Source organism: Heterocephalus glaber, unplaced genomic scaffold (genome assembly GCF_053883595.1).
Source record: "Heterocephalus glaber isolate CG9 unplaced genomic scaffold, H.glaber_assembly_v1.0 deba00001504, whole genome shotgun sequence".
Lineage (NCBI taxonomy): Eukaryota > Metazoa > Chordata > Mammalia > Rodentia > Bathyergidae > Heterocephalus > Heterocephalus glaber.
The window spans coordinates 63,785,135-63,807,356 of NW_028258324.1; the positions used below are offsets into that span (position 1 = coordinate 63,785,135).

The 22,222-nt window shown below is 36.3% G+C and overlaps 1 long non-coding RNA gene across 2 annotated transcripts in view; it reads left to right on the plus strand.

Annotated features, from left to right (window-relative positions):
• Positions 1 to 22,222, plus strand: part of LOC147825389 (uncharacterized) — a 53,572-nt gene that overhangs the window by 14,436 nt on the left and 16,914 nt on the right. For both annotated transcript variants that reach the window (XR_015441021.1, XR_015441022.1), the window contains 2 exons: positions 12,253 to 12,399; positions 16,094 to 16,208. This is a non-coding gene — a long non-coding RNA (uncharacterized LOC147825389). The remainder of the gene's footprint in view (positions 1 to 12,252; positions 12,400 to 16,093; positions 16,209 to 22,222) is intronic.

Below are 22,222 nucleotides of genomic sequence, written 5' to 3' on the forward strand. Positions count from 1 at the left end.
TCATTGCAGGCAACATGTTCCAAGGCTTGAAGGTAGAAGAACTGGCAGGCAAGACTGCAATTCAGAGAGTATAGGGTTCATGTGAGGAAACACTGGAAATAGGGCTGAAAATATAGATAAAGGTCAAAGTGCAGAAGTTCTTATCTGTCAAACTGCTTCTGAGGCTACTTGCATTTGTCAGCTTTCCATTCCATTGGATATAATATAAGACACCTACAACTTAAAGGAGGAGAGGTTTAATTTGGCTCATGGTTTCTGAGGATTCAATCCAAGGTTATCAGCCTTCAAGGCAGACGCGTCAGGACAGAAGGGTATGATGGATCAAAGATGTTTAGTCGCTAGTGGCCAGAAAGCAGAGGAGCATAACAGTGGTAAGGAGGGAGGGGCAATGTATCAGACACAGATCCCCAAAGATACTATGCCTTCAAGATCCACCCAGACACATACAAAAGTGTACTCCATCAAATCCTTGAGGAGAACCCAAAACGAATGAAATTGACACTCCTCCCTTCTTAATTACTCCTCACTACTTAAATATTGTTTTCTATATAAATATTTAAGCAACTTACTGTATGATTTCAAGTCACTAACCTTCACAGTATTAAGTAGATAAAAAGTCCTACTAAAATTATAGTTCTTATACACAAGTACTCAGAAATTATTACACTAACACCTTGTAGACACACACACACACACACACACACACTCCAAAGCAAATATATAGGAGCACTGCTCAGTGAATAATTGTTAATGCAATTAACATTGGGGAGAATGTTGGCTGCATTGACCATCTTCTGAGAAAAGGCATAATGACTGTGTTGAAAGCTCAGAAGAATGATTAGGTCAGTAGGTAACGATGCGCTTCATTTCATTTTATGTAAATGTTTTTATTATTGATTTGTCCTTTTTCCCCTTACAAAATATAGCTGTCATAAAGGTGGATAATAGTATAGTATAGACAATGTTCCTCTGCACCATTAGTGTCCACAAAGTAAGAGAGACTGAGTAAAAACCTGTCTTCTCACAATTGATTCTGTGAGTTACAGTCTGTATTGGGTATAAAAACATCCTATGTTGTATGTATCAGCTTGGAAAATCAAGCTTTTAATGATTTAAATCTGAACAACTTACTTCAGTATACAGTACCTTTATGGAGCATCTATTGCAAACATTTGCCATGTGAGACTCTGGTGGAGAAGAAAATGACAAACTTAAAAAATGTCATAGTATTACTCCTCTGTGAACTTACAGACTTCATACAAGGCAGACTATATTAAGCACGAAAAATAGATAGCAGTGGTTATGGAAGGGATGTGATCTTTCGGTATCAGGACACAGATGGGTCAGGAGGCAGCAAAATCAGTGAAAAACAATTGTAATTTGAAAATGGCTAATACATTTATAGTTTAAAATATTTCCCACATTGGGACTATTTCAAGAAATTATTTAATTTGAAAGTTTTTCAGGCAAAAAATGTAAGAAAAGAGTTAAAACTAGAAAAGCCCAAATGTTTTAAAGATGGACAGCTAGGGTTATCTTTTTCATTATAAGTACATTCTATATGTTTTCTTACTTCAGATTCAAAACAATGTGTAAAATAAAGATGATCTATGTCCATCATTCATAAAAGCTAACATGGCAGGCTTGGCTGAGACAGCAGGGAGCTGGGCCCAAGTACATATCTACCCATGAAGGCAAGGGTCTTTATGCTGTCAGCAGCTTCCATAGGATAAAGGGAAAGATGAAGGGAATTGAATGTGGAGTGGGACATTGAACAAAAACGTGAAATCCACTGTCAGGGCACAAAGTGGGGAGCACCAATTTAGGCAGGAATTGGAGATTCTGGAAGCCAACAGACTGTTAAAGCATTTTAACATGCTTTTAGCTTGTGCAACTTTTGGCAGGTGATTTAACCTCTGTAAACCTCTTTGATCTTCTGTAACGTCAGGGTGATTAAGTTAATTACTATGTCAAAGGACTAAAATGAAAATTCAATGAGATATAAATATGAGATATATATTTAGCACCATGATTGTAATTCCCTTAAAAATTAACAAAGAGTAGCCACTATCCTTATTCACTTGTATGAGTGCCATAATCTATTTATGATGTATAAAAAATAAAAAAATAATAGAACTTATATTCAATCTAGTGCTACCTAGAAAATTCAAATGCAGAGTGGATTCAGTCAGGTGAGATCTTAAGATGACCTCAAACCCCACCCCGGCCCGATGCCCACACATTCAGGAATGAAGTTAGCTACATGCTATTAGTAGCTCCAGGAATTGGAATAGCTTTCTTATTAATAGCACAGCATGATTCTTCCACTCAATTACACTGTGTATTTAATTCTTCCTTGTAGTGTAGTTCTTTTTAAAAGAGTGGTTGTAGTTAATTATGTAAATATATTTTGCCTCACCTCTACTCTCACTTAAGTAAAAGCTCCCTAGTGGCACGGATGAGGCCGAATTCATCTTTGTATACATTTCTTGACTGGTACACTGTAGAACTTTAGCAGACATTTACATAAAGAGTCTCATCTTAAATGAATGGAGAAATTATGTTAAAGTTTAGAAAATTTCCCAAGGGTCTCATCATATTTTTCACTCATTTATAGTTCCATATATAATTTTAGAAAATTTTATAAGACAATAATGTAAGTTCCCTGAGCTCCTGCTGGGACAGTTTTTATCCGTAAGCATAGAGCACTGCTGAAGAAGTTCTCACTTTCCCTGTAAACATAATGGAGTTGTGTTCACAGTTCAAAACCTATCAGCATGAATTATGTTACCTTTCAAGTGATGGGGACTTCCCCGTGTCCTCAACAGCTCAGCCAAACTAGATAGGTTCTCCATCCTGAGTGGCAGGGAAATGTTATAATAGGTCACTTTTTTGACACAAAAATGAAAACATGAATAAAGCATGGTGAGGGAAGGAAGACAAGATTTGAAAATATGCATTTTCTTATTTTTTGCTTTGATTAATTAGACTGAAATTTTAAAGAAATATAAAATGTTACCCTTTACAAAGTATTTTCACCAATACTTCATTCGATCCTGTGACAGTGTTCTACCAGAGGTTGCCTTTATTATTTCCATATTTCAGTGGAGATTCAAGAGTATTATGCTGCTCCATATTATGTAAATCTATCCCTGAAAATATATGATTAGGAAAATGATGACTAGTTAGTGGCAAATAAGCAAATTCCCAGGTACAATGAATGCACTGTGGACCTTCAAAATACCACAGTGTCATTTTATTTTACTTTTAAATGTCTTATTTCAAGAAGTCACTTCTTGCATTGTGGTATTTAGAGTCTATGAGATTACATTAGAAGATGTTTATTTTCTTATAGTATTTTATCTATTTCATTTTTTGATGAGGAATGAGAGCTTTATCTAGTATACTACATTCTGGAAACATGATCAGACCTATCTTATAGTAAGCAACTATAATTCCACAAAAGTAATGAGCTACTCTAGTCTATCTTCCAGGTCATTTAAAAAATTCATTTTTATACTAAATTACTTATCCCAAAACCTGCCAAAGAGCAGAAAATGCCTTAAAATTATGGTGTTTAATATAAACTTTTATTGAACTTAAAAGTAGTGAACTAAGAAACAAGCCTAACTAATGTCACTGTTTACACTTGAAATTATCGATTTCATTGATTTTAAACTCTGTAAAAATTAATATTTAAATTGATTGGGGCAAGAGTTTCTATTTTAATTCCAACCAGCATTGCTTAAATTTTATTAAAGAATGACCATTCATATAGTACCAGATCAGTTAGTATCTTCGTCTGCAGCAAATTACAAAACTCCTGGTTCAAACTAGCGTAAACCAGAAAGGAAGTTATGATCTTAGCATGATTTTACATAAATCATGTGAAAACAAACCCAATTATTCTGTACCCTTTAACAACACACCTTGTGCTCTGCGTTGTAGCTCAGTTCATAAGAAGGTTAAATCAATTTTCCTACTTCTTGAATCTGATGTGCTTTAGCCAAAATAGCGCAGAAATGAAACTGCCCATTTCAACACAGTTTCAAGCGATTCTGAAAACTTCTGCTTGCTTTGAGGAGAGCTCTCCACCGACCCTGTGAACAATTCCAGATCAGATGCCAGGAGCATGACAGATTGGGGGCCAGATCTAAATAATCACATTTATCTTTTATTATTGTCAGCCTCAAAAAGAGGATGTCTCAGTTACTTTTCGCTCCTTGTTAAGACAAAATACCCAACGCCCAAAGTTAAAGGGGAAGGGTTTATTTAGCTCACAGTTTGTAGAGGTTTCAGTCCATAATTGGCTGGCTCCAAGGCAGCTTGGAGGGTGGCTTGGCAGAGGGACATCACAAAGAATTAGTTCATGGCAAGCAGAAGACAGAAAAAGCAAGCCACCAAGGGAAATGACAAGCTTCTTTCTGTCCCTCATTATATCCAGGGTACCAGGGTTAGAGTGGAGCTATATCACTCAGTGTACTGATTTTGTAATCACACACTCTAGATTCAGGCATCTCTGAAAAAGCCCCATCTAAGACCACATGGGGTTTGGGGGGGGGGCATCTAGACCCAAACCATAACAAAGGGGGATCTCACTGAAGGTCACCAAAGCTAAAATCACTGCTGATGGTATGTGACTGCTGGCTGAAACCAAAACCACCCACCCAAACAAATGAACAAAAGCCTACTATAAATTGCTCACTGCAGCACTGTGAACTAAGTACATTGTTTTAATTGTGAACCGTTGAGTTTGGGGCAGGCTTGCCAGGCAGTAATCATTAATTGATAAATTCAAATATCTGGAGATCCAGAGGTTGACTAACCTCCAGTGTTCATTGCTACAGTTGATAAGGTTCAGAAACACCACCAAGGAGTCAGGCTTTTTGATCATCTACCTTGGCTCATGACAAACACTCAGAAGCAGTTGTTTCTACTTTCTTGTCAAGAGTTTTTGCATTGCTGGACACAATTCCTGATACTCACAACATATAAAAGGAAAAATGTAATTCAGCTCACAGTATCAGATTACATGGTCAGTGGGCTCCAAGGCAGAAACCTCATGGAAGAGCATGCTGGAGCAAAGCTGCTTGGCTCCTAGTGGCTGGGAAGCAGAGCAGGGGACTGTGTCCGAGAGAACAGCCAAGGAAAGGGACTATAAATATGGTATCCCAAGCTCACTCTCAGGCCGCATCCAGCCACACTCAGGGAAGTACTCTACCAACCTGCTAGGCATTTCTTAATACAATGAAGTTACTATTTCAGGATTAATGGTCAAAGTTTCTTATGTCCAATTGTCTTTAGAAGCAAGGAAAAAAGAAGCTCTTCAGTTGTCTCAGGGTAATGTTTCCCTACAGGGATTCCCTCATAGTGTTTCTCAGGAAACTTACATGTTTTTAAAATCTGGTTTTCCAAGGAAAATCAGTTTAAAAACTAGGAAGTTGTAAAAAAAAGAAAGAAAGAAAAATACAATTTTCCTACAAGGATTAAAGCTAGTAATTCACTGATGGTAAATGAAAAGCAAGAGAATAAAATAGTGACACCGGTAGGGATGGGGAAGATCAGTGTTACTGTACAGGCACAGTGGCCACTCACAGTGGGATGAGGCGATATTTCACTGTGTTTCTTATTTTCATTTCCCTGATGATTAATGAGGTGGAATATTTTTCATATACTTGTTAGTCATTTCTATATATTTCTTTGAGAAATGTCTATTCATATCATTTGTCCATTTTAACAGAATTATTATTACACTATTATTTGCTGTTGAGATTTTTGAATGCCTTGTATATTATGAACATTAATTCTTTACCAAAAAATAGATTGTGATATTTTCTCCCATTCTATCAGTTGTCTCTTCACTCTGTCTCTTTTGTTGTGCGTAAGCTCGTGGAAGACACTTTTCTCAATGTATGATCTTGTTGTCTTTGTTGAAAACAAGTAGACTCTGAATGTATAGATTAATTTCTGCATTTTCTATTCTCTGCTTCTAGTTCACATGTCTGTTCTTATGTCTGCATCATACCAATTTCATTGATATGAGTTTGTAGTATAAGTTGGGGTCATATATTATGATGGCTCTGGCTTTTGCTGCTTTGGGTTTTATCTCTCAAAATTACTATTGTTATTTTTGATTTCTTTTGATTATATAAGCATCTTGTGATTTTTTTTTTCATTTTATGAAGAATACCATAAGTATTTTGTTGAGGATTTCTATAAATTTGTTTATTACTTTTGGCAGAATAAGAGATTTTAACATTCTTCCAACCTGTGAACATGGTATGTTTTTCCATTTTTAAGAATCTTGTATGATTGATTTTGGTATCCAGGATCGAACTCGGGACTTTGTTGTATGACTTTTTGATCACTCTTTTTATATAATTTTATTGTAGAGATCTTTCACTTCTTTAAGTGAGTTTACTACATTTTTGTATATTATAAACAGAATCATTTTTTTCTTTTAAAATAAGATCATTATTAGTGTATAAAAATACTTTTAAAGTTGATTTTATAACCTATAACTCTCATAAATTTATTTGTTAATTTCAGTTGCTTTTTGGAGGAGCCTTTATACTTTGCTATGTATAAGATCACGTCATCTGTAAGCAAAGATATTTTGACTTTTTAAAAATTTAGATGCCCTTTATTTCTTTCTCTTACCTAAATGCTTTTAAACTTCATGTAGTACCATACATTGAGTAGAAGTGGAGAAAGTGTTTGTCCTTATTTTACTCCAGTCTCAGAATATTTTCTCTTATTTAGCATGATGTTAAGATGCTCTTATGTTTTCTCTTTCAACATGTTGATGTGCATTTTAATGTTTATTGATTTGTATATGTTGAACCATCTTTGCATCTTTGAGATAAATCACACTTGAGCATGGTGCATAATTTTTTGATGAGCACTAGGACTAAGTTTGTAACAATCTATTGATAAATTTACATAATGTTCATAAAGATATTGGTATGTAGGGGTTTTTTTGCTTTTGTTTCATCTTGATAGTATTGGTATCAGGCTAATGCTGGCCTCTTATATGGTCTAACCTGGAAAATTTCCCTTCTACTAATGAGATGAATGTGAACTCTGCAGCTGTTGCATGGAGTATTTTATAAGTATGTGTTAGTTGTACTTTAATAACAATTTGTTAATTTTATTGGTCTGAATAATCTGCATGTAAGAGAATATTTAAGTCCTTAATTGTTACTGTATTAAACTTTTTCTCTTTTTTTAGACTAAATAATTATTGCCTTATGTAATTGAGAATTGTAGTACAAGGTGTTATATGTTTATAATTATTATATCCTTATGTTGAATCAAGCTTTTAAATATTATACAATATCCTTATCTCTTTTTGCTTTTTAAAAATTTGAAATTGGTTCTATTTGATATAAGTACAGCTATCCCTGTTTGTTTTTTTGTTTCTATGTGTGTGAAAAATTTTTTCCAGTCCTTCACTGTTTGCTTGTATGTGTGTCTACTGATGAAATAAGTTTCCAAAAGGCAGATTATAGTTGGGTTTTGGTTTTTTGTTTTGTTTTGTTTTGTTTCTTGCAATCTACTCAGCCCCTCTCTATCTTTTGATTGAATGATTAAGTACATTTACATTCAAGTTTATTATTAATAAGAGTTTATTCTTGTCATGTTGTTAATTGTTTTTGCTTCTTTTGATTATTCTTTCTTCCATTTTACTTATTGCTTATAGTTTGGTTGTTTCTGTAGTGAAAATTTTTGATTCTTTTCTCTTTTTTAATTTATATATATGCTTTTCCAGTCAGTAAGCTTCATTTCTTGTTTGTTTTGCATTTTTTTGTATTAAATTCCTTTATTGGTACATTGTAGGTATACAACACAATTACATTTCTCATGGGGAACTTGTACCTTTCCATAATGCATCTTGGTTCTTATTTTTTCCCCATTCCTAGCCCTCCCTTCATGCACTCCACCCTTCCCTATGTACAAAGACTTCATTTCCATGTTTTCCATTTCTCAGCATTTTTCCTTTCTCTTCTTTCCTTTCCCCTGCCCCTCCCACTACCCCTACCCCTTTGGACCTTTTCTTCCTATTTTACATTATCGATTATTCATTCTAATCATTGGTACATTCTAGGTATACAATATAATGACATTCATCATTGGAAATTTGCACCTTTACATAGTCTCTCTTGGTTCTTGTTTTTCAGCCTTGCCCAGCCCTCCCTTCAACACCTCCATTCCTCCCTATTTACAAAGATTTTGTTCCTATTTTTCCATTTTCTCATATTAATCCCATTCCCTTCTATCCTTTCCCCTAGCCCTCCCACTTCCTTCCCCTTTGCCCCTTTTCTTCCTATTTCACATTACCTATTATACATTTAGCCCTTATTTACACTTTCAGTTTCTCACACCAGAGAAACTATTTGGTATTTATACATGTGTGTTGTATTTATTTCACTTAAGAGTATCGCCACAATGTGCATCCACTTAGCTATAAATGTCTCTAATTTCTCATTTTTTATGGCTGAGTAGTACTGCATTTTATAAAAAAACCACATTTTCTTTATCCAGTCTCCAGTTGATGGGCATTTGGGCTGTTTCCAAGTTTTAGCTATTACAAACTGCGCTGCTATGAATATGGGCGTACATATATCACTATGGTATGATACTTTTAATTCTTTGGGGAAGATCCCCAGCAGTGGAATAGTGGGGTCAAATGGGACTTCCAGTCCTAGTTCTTTGAGGTATCTCCATACTGATTTCCACAATACTCCCACCAGCAGTGGAGCAGGGTTCCTCTTTCCCCACAGCCCTGCCAGCATTTGTAATTGGTTGATTTCATGATAGCAGCCATTCTTTCTGGAGTGAAGTGGAATTTCAGCATTGTTTTCATTGGCATCTCTCGAATGACCAGTGATGTTGAACATTTTTTCATGTATTTATTTGCTATTTCTACTTCTTTGTCTGAGAAATGTCTGTTCATTTCAGTTGCCCATTTTTGGATTGGGTCTTTAAATTTGGGAGGTCTGAACTTTTTAAGTTCTTTATAGATTCAAGATAGTAGACCTTTGTCTGTGGAAGAGCAGGTGAAGGTTTTTTCCCACATTGTGGGTTGTCTCTTCACACTGCTGTTGGTTTCTCTTGCTGTGCAGAAGCCTTTTAATAAGAAGAGATCCCACTTGTTGATTGTTTGTGCTAGTTCATGGGCAACTGAGGTTTTGTTCATAAAATCTTTTCCTACACTGATGTCTTCAAGGGTTCTACCTAACCTCTGTTCCAACTGGTTCAGAGTTTCTATTTTAATATTTAGATCTTTAATCCATTTTGATTTTAGTTTAGTGCATGGTGAGAGATATAGGTCTAGTTTTAATCTTTGGCAAGTTGAAGCCCAATTTTTCCAGCACCATTTATTAAAGACTCTATCTTTCCTCCAGTGAGGATGTTCGGCTCTTTTATCGAAGATGAGATGGCAGAGTATGTCTGGTGTTGTTTCTGCATCTTCTAATCTGTTCCACTGGTCCTCAAGTCTGTTTCTTTGCCAGTACCATGCTGTTTTTATCACAGTAGCTTTGTAGTAGAGTTGCAGGTTGGGGATTGTGATACCCCCTGCCATGTCTCTGTTACCTAGAATTGCTTTTGCTATTCTGGATCTCTTCTTGTTCCAAATGAATTTTTGGATTGTTTTCTCAAGGTCTTTGAAGTATGCTGCTGGGATCTCAATTGGAATTGCATTAAATCTATATAGGAGTTTTGGAATTATGGCCATTTTCACTATATTAATCCTTCCTACCCAGGAGCAGGGGATGTCTGTCTATTTTCTGAAATCATCTTCAATCTCTCTTTTCAGAGTGCCATAGTTTTCAGAGAAGAGGTCTTTGATTTCTTTCGTTAGGTTGATTCCTAGGTATTTCAGTGTTTTGGATGCTATTGTGAAAGGAATTATTTGGCCTATTTCTCTCTCAGTGAGTCTGTCATTGTTGTAGAGGAAAGCTATTGATTTATTTTGTGTTGACCTTGTAACCAGCTACTTGACTGAATTTGGTTATTAAGTCTAGAAGACTTTTGGTGGAGTTCTTGGGGTCTTCTATATAGAGTATCATGTTATCTGCAAATAAGGAAAATTTGACCTCTTCATTACTTATGTTTATTCTTTTATTTCTTTCTCTTGTCTAATTGCTGTGGCTAATGATTCCAGAACTATATTAAACAAGAGTGGTGATAGTGGACATCCTTGTCTTGTTCCTGTTTTGCAGGGTACATCAATCTGGGTTGGAGGCTGTTTTCCTTAGAGCTTGAAATAAGTCATTCCAAGTTCTTCTTGCCTTGAGGGTTTGTGTGGAGAAGTCTGCTGTGATTCTGATGGGCTTTCCTTTGCATGTGATTTGTTTCTTTTCTCTGACTGCTTGGAGAACTTTGTTCTTCTGTTGTGTTTCTGGAATCTTAACAATTATATGCCTATGTGTAGATTTTTTTTGATCAAGGTTATTTGGAGTCCTATATGCCTCACTTATCTGTATGTCAAGCTCTTTTCCTCTGCTTGGGAAGTTTTCTGCCATTACTTCTGTGAAGAGATTTTTTATGTCATCTGCACTCTCTCCTGTTTCTTCATTGAGCCCAATCAGTCTTATGTTATTCTTCTTTGCATCATCTAGTAGATACTGGATTGATTTCTCATGTTCCCTTAAAATTTTGAAGCAATTTTTCTTTTCCTGGTCACTAATTGCAATCTTATCTTCTATATTTGAAATTCTGTCCTCACATTGGCTCATTCTGCTGTGTAGACTTTCAATGGAATTTTTCATCTCCTGGAAATCTATTTACATCTGTTTTATGGATTCCCTTTGTTTCTTATGTTGGGATTCCATCATGTTCCTGAGCTCCTCTCTAGATTTATTAATCATGTCTTGCACTAGGGGCACAATTTCTCCTGTTATCTGAGAAATTATTTCTGATTTCATTTTTTCCAGATCCCCTTTTGTTGCCAGTTCAGTGGGTCCAGGTGGTTGAGTATCAGAGTGTTCCATCTCATTTCCCTTTGGGGTTGCTGTAGGTGATCTGGAAGTCTGGTTTTGAGATTTATTTGTGTGTTTTCTCATTTCAACTGGGGCAGGGGGCTGTTAGCGCCTGCACAGATTACCTCCTCTGAGCTGGCAGAGGTGGGACAGGGGCCAGGAGCAGCGGTAGGGATGGTGACCCACAAGCCCTTTTCTGTTGGCTGGGAGCAGCTGGAGGGATGGTGGCCGGGAAGCCCCTTCCTCTGGACCAGGAACAGTGGGATGGTGGCTCAGAAGCCCCTACCTCTTGGCCAGGAGCAGCAGGATTCAGTACCTTGTTCTGGTGGTCTGGTGTCCTCTGCATCTTTGTAGTGTGGAACCCGGTGGCTGGCTGTCTGCAGCGGGGTGATTCAGTGTCTTCCACGTGACTTGGGACCTCAGTAGGGAATGCACAGACCTGCCTGTATGCAGCAGACTGATTGGGCATCTTCCGTGTGACTAAGGACCTTGGTAGGGCATGGGCAGACTTGTTTGTCTGTAGTGGGGTGATTTGGAGTCTTCTGCTTGACTAGGGACCTCGGTAGGGTGTGCACAGACCTGCCTGTCTGCCAACCATTCCATTTTCATTTGCCATTCCATCATGGGAATATACAACAGTGTTGATAGATATTTTATATGCTGCTATAGCATTCGTATATGTTTTAAAATTAACATAAACGTGTTTGCATTGCCTATACATCTACCCACGAAATTTCTGAAGTTCACGGTGTCAAACAGTTTTACAATTCTATACTTAAAAGTAATGCCAGCCAAGATTTCCAGTTGTGCATAAAATGACTACACTTTAGTATTTTAATCTTTATAAAATTAATCTATTTTGGCAGTTGTAACTAGTATTGCATTTTAGTTTTAATTTATATTTTATGACTAAATTTTAGGCATCTCGTTATTGGACTTTTTCTATGATAAAATGCTTTCTCTTGACTTCACTTATTTTTCCTTACCTTAATGTCCTTTTACCATTGTTCTATAAATATTCTAGTTATAAGAACTTTTCTGAAATAGATGTTTTTCAAGTACTTCTTGTACATTTGTCTTCCTTTCTCATTCTCCTAAATCTGCCTTTGAATGAACATATGGTCTTAATTTTAATTTGTCCAATTAATATCTCTCTCAACAGAAATGTATTCTAGCCTATTTTATAAGCTCTGGTTACAAAAACCTATCTCAACTGATCAATAAATTCTGATTCTTTTTAAAAGCTTCATTGTTTACATTTTAACAGGTACCCAATTGCCTCAGTACTGATAAGTTCTCTGTGTACCGACTGCACCGTGATGTTTCCATTGCAAGTCCATATATGCATGGCTTTGGACTTTCCTTTTCTTTCTATATCCTGATACAAATTCAGTACTGCTACCTCAGTTTTGTGGTAAGTGTTAGTACCTCTTAATGCAAGTCCTCCAAGTGTGGTTTTCTTTAAAACTGTCCTATAATTGTTTGCTATTTATGTTTCTATATAAATTTTAGAATCAGCTTTTAATAATAACCCATTAAAACTAATTTTTGAATTTCTTGGTTACTGATTGATATTGTAAATTTAATCTAAATATTTGTTTGTGGGGATTGACATTTGTATATCTTGTGCCTTCCAATTCATGAATATAGAAGTATTTCATTAATTTTTTTTTCTTTCAACACCAGGGATTGATCTCAGGACTTTGAGCTTGCAAGGCAGGTGTGGTGCCACTGAGCTAAATATCTGCCCTAAAATTGGTTTTATCTATAATATTTTGTATTGTTTCTGATGAAATTTTTGTACATTCTTGGTTAAGTTTATTCTTTTTTATCGTATAGTAAACAGTACTACTTTTTGAAATTTTAAAAACGTCACTGAACTTAAGCACAATGCAAGGAATTGACTTTGCAGCTAGCACATTTATCACTGTCATGTGTCAATTTCGAGGTGTAGCTTCTAGATATTTTCAGACCTCACACAAAATAACGTCATCTCCAAATGAAGACCATGTTTCCATTTTGACTGAGCTTTGCTTTTCACGGTCATAAGGACCTCCAGTTAAGTTTAAAAAGTGGTGCTTACAAATATTATTGTTTAAGAAAACAAACTTTCAAGAACTCACCACTAATATGATGCTTGCTATATGATACTAGAAAGATTTCCTTTTTACATCAATGAAACTGACTTATTTCTTATTATCTAAAGTTATTTTTCACGATTACAATACTCTTAAATTCAACTAACACTACGTTGCAAGTTTGTCAGTCTGTAAAAAAAGGCAAAACTAAAGTTAACAAAATGTATGAATTTATGACATTATAAAAGTAAGACTTTTTAATGTTTTTACCATCTCTTAGCAGCCTAAAGGACAAATGTTCCTTTTTATTTGCAGATAGTTATATCATTCACATTTTTTTCTAACTCTCATTAATGAAATCGTTAGAGGATTTTCCCAATGTGTTTTGGTTCTGTAAGCATTACAATGCAGATCCTCATTGACTATATTTTCTGTAGAATAAAGTCCCAAGGTTTGATTTCCCTTTAAATGTGGCAAATGTAATTAAAGAACATAAAGGAAGATCTATCCATGCACGACAAACATTTTATAAACATGAAAGCAAAAGATTTGATACATAAGCATTTGTAAACAATAGATTTAAATAAATTGACTACTTTTATGACATAGATACAATTTATATAAATTATTGGCAGGAGAATTAATATATTTTTCTTTAATGTAATTAAACACTTAGGGTTCCACAGGATTTAAACTTGCTATATTGGTTTCTTTTTGTCTTTTGCAGTCTATCATTCAAAGCAAATGACTAGAATTTCAATGAAATTCCAATTTTCTGTGACCTTACCCTGGTGATTTTCAGAATTACTTTGGTCTAATTCCAACCTTAAAATGCTTATTAACCATCAGACTCTCCTGCCCAGCAAAAGTGAGAATGAAAAGAATCATTTGTTGATAAATTTTAGATCAAGAAGGGACTAGATCTTTATCTACTCTGGATTACTTTATTCTTCTAATTTTATGGATAGAATGATAAAGTACTGAACAGACCAACTGATCTTTTCAGGGAAATAAACTTATAACAATCCTCAGACAATCTAGCAAGCTGAGATTTATTAGTAAGTATGGAGATTTAGTTTTCAACCTTTACAATAAAGTGAAATGAGAAGGGCTTTTTGGGTTTAAATTTCAAAACCTGAGAAACCTGATATTTAGATATTAAATAGCAGTTTAAATATATGGTACAATCTAAGACTCAAGACTAGAGCTATACCTAAGCAATACAGACACACATACACACATGTGCGTGTGCACACACACACACATATGAGAGGGAGAGGAGGAGGGAAATAAGGACATGGAGAAAGCAGCAGATCTTAAATATAATAAAAATAAATTGTACTGTCCAAACATCAAATCATCATTTATTTCTATTTTAATATGATGACATAATTATAAAATTGCCTTACTTGTTTGTCTTTTTCTTAATTGGATTTTAAAGAAATTTACACATCTCTATGCTGGTAGAAGAATATTCACCTGGTCGTATCTGCATTTTACTTTCATATATTCCAATGATGCAATGTCCCAATGCAATTGGAAAAAATAATCTTGAGATTTTAATGATTTGGGACCCAAATGGTAAGGTTTTACAGAGGTGAGCAAGGTATAATGAAGTATAAGATACTCAGAAGTTCAAACATTAACAAGTATTTGAATATTTTATTGCATATTATAATAGAATATTTTAAAAGAGTTCCTGCTATTCCTCCACATTAAAATATAAGTACCTAGTTGATTTAATGTGGAAAGCATTTTCCCACTGTAAGTTTCCAACATTATGAAATAAGAGCTTGCTTTATATAATAGATTACAATTATGGAAACATCACAAAACAAGTATCACATAACAGTTTACAATTACAAATACATACAAAAACAAGTATAATCCAACTATTCAGGCAAATTTCCACCATCCTGCCCTTGCACACTCCAATATTACAGTTTTTCTAATTTAAGCATTGATTAGGCTAGTATATAACAAACCATCTTCAAATATTCATGGTGAAATACCAGATGAAAATAAAAGTCTGTAAGCAGTCCATCATAGTTTTATGAAGTCCAACTTTAACTGCCTTATATAGCAAAATGATTTTTCACCTCCACTTTCTTCCAGGTACTTAGGTTAATCTCCAAACAATTTCTTAGGATGTTTTATGTAAGAGGCTGTTTACTTTAAACTCTTTTGTGCAAGATAGAAAGACAATCAAAATGACTCCAAGCTATCAATCTGGCCATTTCTGTTTTTTAATCTCAGGGCGATCCATATCATATACATATATATATATATATATATATATGAGTGTGTGTGTGTGTGTATGTGTGTGTGTGTATATATATATATACACACACACACACATATATATCCTGTGCACTTGAAAATAATCAAAATTTTTATTTTAGTCATCAGGCTTGAAGATAAAATTGTAGTAAACCTGGGCTGGGGATTTATCTCAGTGGCCCCACGTTTGCCTCACAAGTGCAAGGTCCTGAGTTTGATCCCCAGTTCCAGGGGAAAAAAAAGAAAAGAAAAGGAAAGAAAGAAGAAAGATGTCTACACTCAAAGTTGGGTCAGGAAAAAAAATAGAAAGAAAGCATTTTAGATTTATGAAACACAGTTAAACAAAAAGATTAGAATTGTATTTCTGAAGGCAAAGTGAGAGGAAAGGGCATAATAAACCTATTCACTAAAATAATGTCAAAAGACAATGCTAATTTTGGAAAAGATAAGGATACCAGAGTCCAGGAGACCCAGAGGACCCCAAATAGATTTCATCACAAAAGATTCTCACCATGTCATGTTATAGTTAAGCCTGTGAAAAACCATTTAAGACAAAGGGAGCATTCTAAATACTGTGAGAAAAAAACACCAAGTCACATTTCAGAAAACTCCACTTGACTAACAGCATATTTCACCATAGGAACCTTATAAGTCGGGAGGAAGTAGAATGACATACACAAAAGGACATGTCCAAAAGGAAAAAAAAAATACTGCCAAATAAGAATATTACAGTGTCAGTGGTCTCTCTAGAGGGAGACGGGAGACCTCGGAGAGCACCGACCTTTAAAGAAAGAAAAAGAGACAGCCTGTGGGACGAACAGCAGTTCATTCTCCTGACACTGTTCGACAATCACAAAGGAAAGAGGTAAGGCTTTTATATATATAAGAAAGCAGCTTAGTCATTCTGGCTAATGCCTTTTTGGTTTTAACATCTGGTGATAATAAGTGACTCTAAGTGACTCATAAAAGCTACAGGCAAATTTACACGTCCCTTGTTTCACTTCACCAATCCATACATCTAAGAGTACACCGCAGCCCTCTTCTTATCAGACAGTGTCAAGAAAGCAGGGTGACCTCAGCAGAAGTCAAGCCCACCGGTCCACTGCAAACATCACAGATGTACATAGTGAACCATATCTCTCTCACCACCCATAGAGTCATTGGGTCACAGTCCTCTGACCCCAGACAATGGTTACTAAGAAAGCTAGGAAAACATGTTTTTCTCCTGTAAAACTTTTACAACATCTCTTAAAGTTTCCTTGAATTCTTTTAACAAACAGACTTGTGGAAATTCCCAGAAACGACTTCATAATTTTCTCAATTAACAAAGTTCTGGTGATCATATTCTTACAACTAGATAACTAAATTCTACCATTTCCCACACTACAGCAGTAAATTTATCCTTTACAAATGAAGGAGCAATAAAAACTTTTCTAACAAACAAAACTAGGAAATTACTATTAGTACTATGCTGGCTCTAAAAAATTTCATAACGTAGTCCTCCACCTGGAAACAAAAGAATGGCAACTACCATCATGAAAAATGCAAAACAAGAGACAGGCAGGTCTGGCCATGCCCTACCGAGGTCCTGAGTCACAGAACATGCCTAATCAACCCGCTGCAGACAAGCAGTTCTGTCCACGATCTACCCAGGTCCCCAGTCCTGCCTAATATGCCGAATCAGCCCGCTGCAGACAGGCAGGTCTGTGCATGCCCTACCGAGGTCTTGAATTGTGTGGAAGACCCTGAATCACTCTGCTGCAGACAGGCAGCCACCTGGTTCCACACTACAAAGATGCAGAGGACACCAGACCACGAGAACAAGGTACTGAGTCCCACTGTTCCCGGCTCAGAAGTAGGGGCTTCTGAGCCATCATCCCACTGCTCCTGGCCCAGAGGGAGGGGCTTCTGAGCTGCCATCCCACTGCTCCTGGTCCAGAGGAAGCAGCTTCCAAGGCATCATCCCTCCCGCTGCTCACAGCCCAAAGGAAAGGACTTTTGGGTCACCATCCCTACCTCTGCTCCCGGCCCCTGGCCCACCTCACCCACCTCAGAGGAGGTAATCTGTGCAGGCACTAACAGCCCCCTGCCCCAGTCGAGTTGAGAAAACACACAAATAAATCTCAAAACCAGACTTCCAGATCACCTACAGCAACCCCAAAGGGAAATGAGATGGAACACTCTGATACTCAACCACCTGGACCCACTGAACTGGCAACAAAAGGGGATCTGGAAAAAATGAAATCAGAAATAATTTCTCAGATAACAGGAGAAATTGTGCCCCTAGGGCAAGACATGATTAACAAATCTAGAGAGGAGCTCAGGAACATGATGGAATCCCAACATAAGAAACAAAGGGAATCCATAAAACAGATGTAAATAGATTTCCAGGAGATGAAAAATTCCATTGAAAGTCTACGCAGCAGAATGAGCCAATGTGAGGACAGAATTTCAAATATAGAAGATAAGATTGCAATTAGTGACCAGGAAAAGAAAAATTGCTTCAAAATTTTAAGGGAACATGAGAAATCAATCCAGTAGCTACTAGATGATGCAAAGAAGAATAACATAAGACTGATTGGGCTCAATGAAGAAACAGGAGAGAGTGCAGATGACATAAAAAAACTCTTCACAGAAATAATGGCAGAAAATTTCCCAAGCAGGGGAAAAGAGCTTGACACACAGATATGTGAGGCATATAGGACTCCAAATAGCCTTGATCAAAAAACACGTACACATAGGCATATAATTGTTAAGATTCCAGAAACACAACAGAAGAACAAAGTTCTCCAAGCAGTCAGAGAAAAGAAACAAATCACATACAAAGGAAAGCCCATCAGAATCACAGCAGACTTCTCAACACAAACCATCAAGGCAAGAAGAGCTTGGAGTGACATATTCCAAGCCCTAAAAGAAAACAGCCTCCAACCCAGATTGATGTACCCTGCAAAACTATCTTTCAAAATGGATGGAGAAATAAGATACTTTCATGACAAACAGCAACTTAGGAACTTCGTAAATACCAAACCAGCACTCCGAAGAATTTTACACAATATCTTAGGAACAGACATTGAGGATGAAAACCTCAGGAAGCAAAGCAGAATGAATCCATCTGGCATGACAAGAAATTAAATGTAAGCGGGGAGAACCCAACAAAAAGAAAAAGTCTAGGCAATGACAAGTCAATATGTTTCAGTTATTACCATCAACGTTAATGGTCTCAATTCACCAATCAAAAGAAATAGACTGGCAGAATGGGTCAAGAAGCAAAATCCAACAATATGCTGCATACAAGAAACACACTTCATTCAAAAGGAAACTCATAGACTGAAAGTTAAAGGGTGGAAAACAATACTCCATGCCACAGGAACCTGAAAAAAAGCAGGAGTAGCTATCCTCTTTGCAGATCAAGCAGATTTCAAACCAACACTGATTAAGAGAGATGAAGAAGGACACTACATCCTTGTAAAGAGAAGAATCAAAGAGAAAGAGATGACAATCATAAATATCTGTGCACCGAACACTAGTGCACCCAACTATATAAAACAAATACTAACGGACATGAAAAGTCATATATGCACTAATACAATTGTAGTGGAGGACCTCAACACCCCACTGTCACAAAAAGATAGATCAACTAGACTAAAAATAAGTAATGAAATACTAGAACTCAATCGAACTCTTGAACAAATGAACTTAACAGATGTTTACAGAGTCTTCCACCCCACAAAATCAGAATACACATTCTTCTCAGCTTCACATGGGTCATTCTCCAAAATAGACCAAACACTTACACATAGAACATGTTTAAGTAAGTGCAAAGGATTTGAACTTATTCCCTGTATATTATCAGACCATAGAGCAATGAAATTGGAGATCCATAGCAAAAGAAACTGGAAAAATTACATAAACACTTGGAAATTGGACAACACACTTCCAAATAACCAATGGGCCACAGAGGAAATTAAAGAAGAAATCAGACAGTTCCTTCAATTAAATGACAATGCCAATACAACCTATCAGAATCTATGGGACACAATGAAAGCAGTCTTACGAGGGAAATTCATAGCAGTGAATACACATATCACGATAACAGAACGAGCCCAATTAAACAACCTGATGCTGAACCTCAAGCTTCTAGAAAAAGAAGAACAGGACAACCCCAAAGCTCATACAAGGGAGGAAATTATAAAGATCATAGGAGAAATCAAGGCAATGGAGACTAAGAGAACGATACAAAAAATCAATGAAGCCAAGAGTTGGTTCTTCGAAAGAATCAACAAAATTGAAAAACCTTTAGCCAACCTTGTCAGAAAAAGGAAAGAAAAGGCCCAAATCCATGCAATTAGGAATGAAAAGGATGAAATTACAACAGAATCAATAGAAATCCAGAGGATCATCAATACCTACTTCCAGAACCTATACACCAAGAAGATGGACAACACAGAAGAAATGGACAGATTCCTAGATACATATGAATTACCAAAGTTGAATGAAGAAGACCTAAAAATTCTAAACAACCCAATATCAACCAATGAAATTGAAAATGTAATTAAAAACTTGTCAACTAAGAAAAGCCCGGGCCCTGATGGCTTCACTGCTGAATTCTACAAGACATTTAGAGAGGAACTGCTGCCACTACTGTTTAAACTCTTCAATGAAATTGAAAGGGAAGCAATACTCCCAAATTCATTCCTGGAAGCAAGCATCACCTTGATCCCCAAAGCAGAGGAAGACCCAACTGAAAAAGAGAACTATAGGCCAATATCACTAATGAACATAGATGCAAAAATCCTTAATAAGATAATGGCAAATACAATGCAGAAGATCATCAAGATGATCATACACCCTGATCAAGTGGGATTCATCCCAGGGATGCAGGAATGGTTCAATATATGCAAATCAATCAATATAATACACTATATCAATAGAGCCAAGGACAAAAACCATACAATTATCTCCATAGATGCAGAAAAAGCATTTGATAAAATCCAACATGCGTTTATGATAAAAAAAAAAACCCTACAAAAAATTGGAATAGATGGTCTCTACCTCAAACTGATAGAAGCCATCTATGAAAAACCAACAGCTAGTATCATTCTAAATGGTCAAAAACTGAAATTCTTCACACTAAAATCAGGAACAAGACAAGGATGTCCACTATCACCACTCTTGTTCAATATAGTTCTGGAAACATTAGCCATGGGAATTAGACAAGAGAAAGAAATAAAAGAATAAAGATAGGCAATGAAGAAGTCAAATTTTCCTTATTTGCAGATAACATGATACTCTATATAGAAGACCCCAAGAACTCCACCAAAAGTCTTCTAGACTTAATAACCAAATTCAGTCAAGTAGCTGGTTACAAGGTCAACACAAAATAAATCAATAGCTTTCCTCTACAACAATGACAGACTCACTGAGAGAGAAATAGGCCAAATAATTCCTTTCACAATAGCATCCAAAACACTGAAATACCTAGGAATCAACCTAACGAAAGAAATCAAAGACCTCTTCTCTGAAAACTATGGCACTCTGAAAAGAGAGATTGAAGATGATTTCAGAAAATAGACAGACATTCCCTGCTCCTGGGTAGGAAGGATTAATATAGTGAAAATGGCCATAATTCCAAAACTCCTATATAGATTTAATGCAATTCCAATTGAGATCCCAGCAGCATACTTCAAAGACCTCGAGAAAACAATCCAAAAATTCATTTGGAACAAGAAGAGATCCAGAATAGCAAAAGCAATTCTAGGTAACAGAGACATGGCAGGGGGTATCACAATCCCCAACCTGCAACTCTACTACAAAGCTACTGTGATAAAAACAGCATGGTACTGGCAAAGAAACAGACTTGAGGACCAGTGGAACAGATTAGAAGATGCAGAAACAACACCAGACATACTCTGCCATCTCATCTTCGATAAAAGAGCCGAACATCCTCACTGGAGGAAAGATAGAGTCTTTAATAAATGGTGCTGGAAAAATTGGGCTTCAACTTGCCAAAGATTAAAACTAGACCTATATCTCTCACCATGCACTAAACTAAAATCAAAATGGATTAAAGATCTAAATATTAAAATAGAAACTCTGAACCAGTTGGAACAGAGGTTAGGTAGAACCCTTGAAGACATCAGTGTAGGAAAAGATTTTATGAACAAAACCTCAGTTGCCCATGAACTAGCACAAACAATCAACAAGTGGGATCTCTTCTTATTAAAAGGCTTCTGCACAGCAAGAGAAACCAACAGCAGTGTGAAGAGACAACCCACAATGTGGGAAAAAACCTTCACCTGCTCTTCCACAGACAAAGGTCTACTATCTTGAATCTATAAAGAACTTAAAAAGTTCAGACCTCCCAAATTTAAAGACCCAATCCAAAAATGGGCAACTGAAATGAACAGACATTTCTCAGACAAAGAAGTAGAAATAGCAAATAAATACATGAAAAAATGTTCAACATCACTGGTCATTCGAGAGATGCCAATGAAAACAATGCTGAAATTCCACTTCACTCCAGAAAGAATGGCTGCTATCATGAAATCAACCAATTACAAATGCTGGCAGGGCTGTGGGGAAAGAGGAACCCTGCTCCACTGCTGGTGGGAGTATTGTGGAAATCAGTATGGAGATACCTCAAAGAACTAGGACTGGAAGTCCCATTTGACCCCACTATTCCACTGCTGGGGACCTTCCCCAAAGAATTAAAAGAATCATACCACAGTGATATATGTGCACCCATGTTCATAGCAGTGCAGTTTGTAATAGCTAAAACTTGGAAACAGCCCAAATGCCCATCAACTGGAGACTGGATCAAGAAAATGTGGTTTTTTTATAAAATGCAGTACTACTCAGCCATAAAAAATGAGAAATTTA